The following is an 8,917-nucleotide window of genomic DNA, read 5'->3' on the forward strand; positions in this document are numbered from 1 at the left end:
AAAAAAATCCAGGAGTATGAGGGGAAAATTAGAGAACTAAGTGATACACTAAAAAGAAATAATATATGCATAATTGTTATCCCAGAGGAGGAAGAGAGAGGGAAAGGTGCTGAAGGGGTACTTGAAGAAATAATAGCTGAGAACTTCCCTGAACTGGGGAAGGAAAAAGGCATTGAAATCCAAGAGGCACAGAGAACTCCCTTCGGACGTAACTTGAATCGATCTTCTGCACGACATATCATAGTGAAACTGGCAAAATACAAGGATAAAGAGAAAATTCTGAAAGCAGCAAGGGATAAACGTGCCCTAACGTATAAAGGGAGACCTATAAGACTCTCGACTGATCTCTCTTTTGAAACTTGGCAGGCCAGAAAGGATTGGCACGAGATCTTCAATGTGTTGAACAGAAAAAATATGCAGCCGAGAATCCTTTATCCAGTAAGTCTGTCATTTAGAATAGAAGGAGAGATAAAGGTCTTCCCAAACAAACAAAAACTGAAGGAATTTGTCACCACTAAACCAGCCCTACAAGAGATCCTAAGGGGGACCCTGTGAGACAAAGTCCCAGAGACATCACTACAAGCATAAAACATACAGACATCACAATGACTCTAAACCCGTATCTTTCTATAATAACACTGAATGTAAATGGATTAAATGCGCCTACCAAAAGACATAGGGTATCAGAATGGATAAAAAAAACAAGACCCATCTATTTGCTGTCTATAAGAGACTCATTTTAGACCTGAGGACACCTTTAGATTGAGAGTGAGGGGATGGAGAACTATTTATCATGCTACTGGAAGCCAAAAGAAAGCTGGAGTAGCCATACTTATATCAGACAAACTGACTTTAAGTTAAAGGCTGGAACAAGAGATGAAGAAGGGCATTATATAATAATTACAGGGTCTATCCATCAGGAAGAGCTAACAATTATAAATGTCTATGCGCTGAATACCAGAGCCCACAAATATATAAAACAATTACTCACAAACATAAGCAACCTTATTGATAAGAATGTGGTCATTGCAGGGGACTTTAACACTCCACTTACAGAAATGGATAGATCATCTAGACACACGGTCAATAAAGAAACAAGGGCCCTGAATGACACATTGGATCAGATGGACTTGACAGATATATTTAGAACTCTGCATCCCAAAGCAACAGAATAGACTTTCTTCTCGAGTGCACATGGAACATAGATCCAAGATAGATCATATACTGGGTCACAAAACAGCCCTTCATAAGTATACAAGAATTGAAATTATACCATGCATACCTTCAGACCACAATGCTATGAAGCTTGAAATCAACCACAGGAAAAAGTCTGGAAAACCTCCAAAAGCATGGAGGTTAAAGAACACCCTACTAACGAATGAGTGGGTCAACCAGGCAATTAGAGAAGAAATTTAAAAATATATGGAAACAAACGAAAATGAAAATACAACAATCCAAACGCTTTGGGATGCAGCGAAGGCAGTCCCGAGAGGAAAATACATTGCCATCCAGGCCTATATCAAGAAACAAGAAAAACCCCAAATACAAAATCTAACAGCACACCTAAAGGAAATAGAAGCAGAACAGCAAAGGCAGCCTAAACCCAGCAGAAGAAGAGAAATAAAGATCAGAGCAGAAATAAACAATATAGAATCTCAAAAAACTGTAGAGCAGATCAACGAAACCAAGAGTTGGTTTTTTGAAAAAATAAACAAAATTGACAAACCTCTAGCCAGGCTTCTCAAAAAGAAAAGGGAGATGACCCAAATAGATAAAGTCATGAATGAAAATGGAATTATTACAACCAATCCCTCAGAGATACAAACAATTATCAGGGAATACTATAAAAAATTACATGCCAACAAATTGGACAACCTGGAAGAAATGGACAAATTCCTAAACACCCACACGCTTCCAAAACTCAATCAGGAGGAAATAGAAAGCTTGAACAGACCCATAACCAGCGAAGAAATGGAATCGGTTATCAAAAATCTCCCAACAAATAAGAGTCCAGAACCACATGGCTTCCCAGGGGAGTTCTACCAGACGTTTAAAGCAGAGATAATACCTATCCTTCTCAAGCTATTCCAAGAAATAGAAAGGGAAGGAAAACTTCCAGACTCATTTTATGAAGCCAGTATTACTTTGATTCCTAAACCAGACAGAGACCCAGTAAAAAAAGAGAACTACAGGCCAATATCCCTGATGAATATGGATGCAAAAATTCTCAATAAGATACTAGCAAATCGAATTCAATGGCATATAAAAAGAATTATTCACCATGATCAAGTGGGATTCATTCCTGGGATGCAGGGCTGGTTCAACATTCACAAATCAATCAACGTGATACATCATATTAATAAAAGAAAAGAGAAGAACCATAGGATCCTGTCAATCGATGCAGAAAAGGCCTTTGACAAAATCCAGCACCTTTTCTTGAAAAAAACCCTTGAGAAAGTCGGGATAGAAGGAACATACTTAAACATCATAAAAGCCATGTATGAAAAGCCCGCAGCTAACATCATCCTCAATGGGGAAAAACTGAAAGCTTTTTCCCTGAGATCAGGAACACGACAGGGATGCCCACTCTCACCGCTGTTGTTTAACATAGTGTTAGAAGTGCTAGCATCAGCAATCAGACAACAAAAGGAAATCAAAGGCATCCAAATTGGCAAAGATGAAGTCAAGCTTTCGCTTTTTGCAGATGACATGATATTATACATGGAAAATCCGATAGACTCCACCAAAAGTCTGCTAGAACTGATACATGAATTCAGCAAAGTTGCAGGATACAAAATCAATGTACAGAAATCAGTTGCATTCTTATACACTAACAATGAAGCAACAGAAAGACAAATAAAGAAACTGATCCCATTCACAATTGCACCAAGAAGCATAAAATACCTAGGAATAAATCTAACCAAAGATGTAAAGGATCTGTATGCTGAAAACTATAGAAAGCTTATGAAGGAAATTGAAGAAGATTTAAAGAAATGGAAAGACATTTGCTGCTCATGGATTGGAAGAATAAATATTGTCAAAATGTCAATACTACCCAAAGCTATCTACACATTCAATGCAATCCCAGTCAAAATTGCACCAGCATTCTTCTCGAAACTATAACAAGCAATTCTACAATTCATATGGAAACACAAAAGGCCCCGAATAGCCAAAGTAATTTTGAAGAAGAAGACCAAAGCAGGAGGCATCACAATCCCAGACTTTAGCCTCTACTACAAAGCTGTCATCATCAAGACAGCATGGTATTGGCACAAAAACAGACACATAGACCAATGGAATAGAATAGCAACCCCAGAACTAGACCCACAAACGTATGGCCAACTCATCTTTGACAAAGCAGGAAAGAACATCCAATGGAAAAAAGACAGTCTCTTTAACAAATGGTGCTGGGAGAACAGGACAGCAACATGCAGAAGGTTGAAACTAGACCATTTTCTCACACCATTCACAAAAATAAACTCAAAATGGATAAAGGACCTGAATGTGAGACAGAAAACCATCAAAACCCTAGAGGAGAAAGCAGGAAAAGACCTCTCTGACCTCAGCCGTAGCAATCTCTTACTTGACACATCCCCAAAGGCAAGGGAATTAAAAGCAAAAGTGAATTACTGGGACCTTATGAAGATAAAAAGCTTCTGCACAGCAAAGGAAACAACCACCAAAACTAAAAGGCAACCAACGGAATGGGAAAAGATATTTGCAAATGACATATCAGACAAAGGGCTAGTATCCAAAATGTATAAAGAGCTCACCAAACTCCACACCCGAAAAACAAATAACCCAGTGAAGAAATGGGCAGAAAACATGAATAGACACTTCTCTAAAGAAGACATCCAGATGGCCAACAGGCACATGAAAAGATGCTCAACGTCGCTCCTTATCAGGGAAATACAAATCAAAACCACACTCAGATATCACCTAACGCCAGAGTGGCCAAAATGAACAAGTCAGGAGACTATAGATGCTGGAGAGGATGTGGAGAAACGGGAACCCTCTTGCACTGTTGGTGGGAATGCAGACTGGTACAGCCACTCTGGAAAACAGTGTGGAGGTTCCTCAGAAAATTAAAAATAGACCTACCTTATGACCCAGCAATAGCACTGGTAGGAATTTACCCAAGGGATACAGGAGTACTGATGCATAGGGGCACTTGTACCCCAATGTTTATAGCAGCACTTTCAACAATAGCCAAATTATGGAAAGAGCCTAAATGTGCATCAACTGATGAATGGATACAGAAATTGTGGTTTATATACACAATGGAGTACTACATGGCAATGAGAAAGAACGAAATATGGCCCTTTGTAGCAACGTGGATGGAACTGGAGAGTGTGATGCTAAGTGAAAGAAGCCATACAGTGAAAGACAGATACCATATGTTTTCACTCTTATGTGGATCCTGAGAAACTTAACAGAAACCCATGGGGGAGGGGAAGGAAAAAAAAAAGAGGTTAGAGTGGGAGAGAGCCAAAGCATAAGAGACTCTTAAAAACTGAGAACAAACTGAGGGTTGGTTGGGGGTGGGAGGGAGGTGAGGGTGGGTGATGGGTTTGAGGAGGGCACCTTTTGGGTTGAGCACTGGGTGTTGTATGGAAACCAATTTGACAATAAATTTCATATAAAAAAAAACCAAAAAACAAAAAGAAGCCTAACACAAAAGATTGTGTATTATGTGATTTCACTTATATGAAATGTCTAGATTAGGAAATTACTAGAGTAAACTAGTGGTTACCTAAGGTTGGGTTTGGAAGAAAAGGCAAGTGACTTTCATCCAAGAATACCCTACCCAGCAAAGTTATTATTCAGAATTAAAGGAGAGATTTCCAGTGAAGCAAGAGCTAAAGGAGTTCATCACCACTAGATGAGTCTTACAAGAAATATTAAAGGGATTTCTTTAAGCTGAAACGAAAACATATGAAAGTACAAATCTTGGGGTTTCTGGGTGGCTCAGTTGGTTAAGCATCCCATTTTGGCTCAGGTTATGACCTCATGGTTTGTGAGTTTGGGCCCCACACTGGGCTCTCTGCTCTCAGCACAGAGCCCACATCATTTCCCTGTCCCCCTTTCTCTCTTCCCCTCTCTTGCTCTCTTTCTCAAAAATAAATATTTTTTTTAAAAAAGGAAGTACAAATCTCACTGGTAATGGTAAATTCATAGTGAAATTTAGAGTAATCTAATGTGAAATTGGTGGGTTAATCACTTATAAAGCTAATATGAAGGTTAAAAGAAGTATAAAAATAACTAAGTAGAAAAAATAATTTGTTAATGGATACACAAGATAAAAATATGTAAATTGTGATATCAAAAACATATTGAAGGGGAGTAAAAATGTAGGGCTTTAAAATGTGTTCAAAGTTAAGTTGTTATCAACTTAAAACAGACTCTTATGATAATATGTTGTTTTATGTAAGCTTCATGATAACCACAAAGTAAAAACCTATAGAAGATACACAAAAGATAAAGTGAAGGAAATCTAAGCATACCACTACAGAGAGCCATCTAAATCACAAAGGAAGAGAGCAAGAGAAGAAAGGAACAGAGGAACTACAAATGAACCAGAAAACAATGAACACAGTGGCAATAAGTATATATCTATCAATAATTTCTTTGAATGTAAAAAGACAAAATGCTCAAAAGACAGAGAGGCTGAATGGGGAAAAAAGTCTATATGCTGGCAAAAGAGACTCACTTTAGATGTGAGGACATGCAGAGACTGAAAGTAAAGGGATTGAAAAAGATGTTCCATACAAATGGCAACCAAAAGAAAGCTGGGGTAGATATACTTAGACAATATAGACTTTAAGACAAACACTGTAATAAGAGACAAAGAAGGTCATTAAATAATGATAAAGGCATCAGTCCAACAAGAGGGTATAACATTTGTAAATTACTTATGCAACCAACATAAGAACATCTAAATATATAAAGCAAATATTAACAGACCTGAAGTGAGAAACAGACAACAACACAATAACAGTAGGGGACTTTAGTATCTCAGTTTCACTAATGGATAGATCATCCATACAGAAACTCAATAAGGAAACACTGGCTTTAAAGGACATGTTAAACCGGATGGACTCAACAGACATAGAGAACATTGCATCCAAAAGCAACAGAATACACATTCTTCTCAAGTGCACATGGAACATTCTCCAGGATGTATCATATGTTAGGCTACAAAACAAGTCTTAATAAATTTAAGAAAACTGAAATCATATCAACCATCTTTTCCAAACACAATGGTATAAAACTAGAAATCAACTACCAGAAAAAAAAAACTGGAAAATTCACAAATAGGTGGAGATTAAACATCATACTACTGAACAAGTGGGTCAAAGAAGAAATCAAAAGATACCTTGAGACAAATGAAAATGGAAATACAACATGCCAAAACTTACAGGCTGAAGCAAAAATGTTCTAAAATTGATTGCAGTAATGGATGCACAACTCTTTGAACATAATAACCACTGAATTGCAGATTTTAAGTGGGATAATTGTCTGGTTTGTGCATCATGTCTCAATAAAGCTGTTATTTGAAAAAAATTCATAGACCTGTACACAAATGAGTGCATGTAAAACTGGTGAAACCTGAGTACAGTTTGTACATTTTATTAATGTTGGTTTCATGGTTCTAATATTGTACGATAGCTATATAAGGTATTACCATTAATAGGGAACACCAGGTGAAAAGTACACAGAACTTCCTTGTACTATTTTTACAACTTTCTGTAAATCTATAATTATTTCAAAATAAAAAGTATAAAAGGCAAAAACAAAAAATCCTGAATATGGATGCTTATTCTAGCTGCATTCATAACTGTCAAAAATTGGAAAGAATCCAAATGTCCTTCCAAGGACCAAAGAAATACACTGTAGTACATCCATACGATGGAATATTACTCAGCAGTAAAAAGAAACCAACTATTTATACACACAACAACTTGGATGAATTTCAAAGCCATTAGACTGAGGCTAAAAAGCCAGTTTCAAAAGGTTATATACTGGGGCACCTGGTGACTCAGTTGGTTGGGTGTCCAACTTTTGATTTTGGCCCACACCATGACCTTAGGGTCGTGGTATCAAGCCCTGTATTGGACTCAGCACTGAATGTAGAGCTTCCTTGGGATATTCTCTCCCTCCCTCTCTCTCTCTCTCTCTCTCTCTCTCTCTCTCTCTCTTTCTTTCTCTCCTCCTGTCCCTCTCCCATATTCATGTTCTCTTACTCCCTAAAAAACAAAACAAACAACCACAACTTTACAAAAGGTTATATACTGTATGATTCAATTTATATAACATTCTCAAGATGATGAAATTATAATGATAAGCTGCCAGAAGTTAAGAGTGTATAGGGGGGAGGGTTGAGGGTTAACTATAAAGAAATAGCAAGAGGGAGTTTTTGGGGGGATGATGCAACTGTTTTATATATAGATTATGGTGGTGGATACATGAATCTATTTGTGTCAAAACTGTATGGATAGATGTGTTTTTAAAAGCCTATTTTAGGGGTGCCTGGGTGGCTCAGTCAGTTAAGTGTCCAACTTAAGCTCAGGTCATGATCTCATGGTCTGTGAGTTCGAGCCCCGAGTCGGGCTCTGTGCTGACAGCTCAGAGCCTGGAGCCTGCTTCGGATTCTGTGTCTCGCTCTCTCTCTGCCTCTCCACCACTCATGCTCTGTCTCTCCTTCAAAAATTAAATAAACACTAAAAAAATTTTTAAATAAAAAATAAAAAGTCTATTTTAAAATATGAAAAATTTTAAAAAGAAAACAAATGACAAAAGAAAGGAATGAAGGGTCAACTTGTAAATTAAAAGAGATACTAACATATCAAGTTTTCTCAAATGGGCAATACTACAGTATGTAAGGGAATGGCATCAGCTAATGGCAGAATAGAGAGCTCCAAACTCCCATCCAACCACAGAAAGACTGAAAAACAAGCATTAACTGTCAGAATCAATTTTGTCAAAACACTGGAAAAAAAAATCAAAGGTTTACAAGTAACAAAGTTAACACTGACTTAAAAAAAAAAAAGGAAATTTAAAAATGGCAATAAAGCTTTGTGGTATATTTACCCACCCTTGCCTCACCCCTTTCCCAGCTCAGTGGTGGTCTTGAAGATGGCAGCCTGCATTCCCAGTGTGGGACTCTGGTCCCTGATTCCAGAGATGGCAGAGCAGACCTTACAAATGATTGTGTGTATCTGTTCTAACCCATCTGGGGGCTACCTGAAGCACTGATAAAGGTTCTAGTCTTTGTTTCCCCTAAATCAGAATTCCTTCAGGGCAGAAAAGTGATGGGCATTTCTCAAGAATATTGTAAGGTAAACAAAATCCTGCAGCTGCCTGAGGCGAAGATTATCATTGAGCCATACCACCAATATACCTCCTAAAGCCTGCGAGAAAAAGCCAGGAAGAAAGTTCCTTTGAGAAATTCAAGCATTCAAAAGTCTCTCTGTATTCTGGGGGATTTAGAAAGCTACATGCAGATCCAGGGTAAAATGTATGCTCAGAAAAGACCTGAGAAGACCCCAGGCTTGGTCGTCTGGCTCATCTCTAGGTTCAGTACAAGCAGGAAGGGAAGGCTAAGGCAGAGGTGTAAACAGCCCAGATAAGAATTGAAGTAGTCCCCCAATACAGAGCCAGTGTGCAAAGACTGGAAGAAGCGAGTTATTTTTCTTTTCTTTTAGTTCCTTGTGTTCAAAGAAATCTCTTCAAAACTAGTTGAATACAAGCTAAAAACCAGGACTTCAGTGACAACATATAACACTGAATATAGTTTTTGTAAAAATAGTTTGAAAACATCACTAAACAAACAGATGACCACAGCCCTCAACAATAAAACAACAGAGAAATCTGCGAAAGAGGGAATATGATTTCCAGAGTTACCACATTACCACAT

This window comes from Prionailurus viverrinus, chromosome X (assembly GCF_022837055.1).
Source record: "Prionailurus viverrinus isolate Anna chromosome X, UM_Priviv_1.0, whole genome shotgun sequence".
NCBI lineage: Eukaryota > Metazoa > Chordata > Mammalia > Carnivora > Felidae > Prionailurus > Prionailurus viverrinus.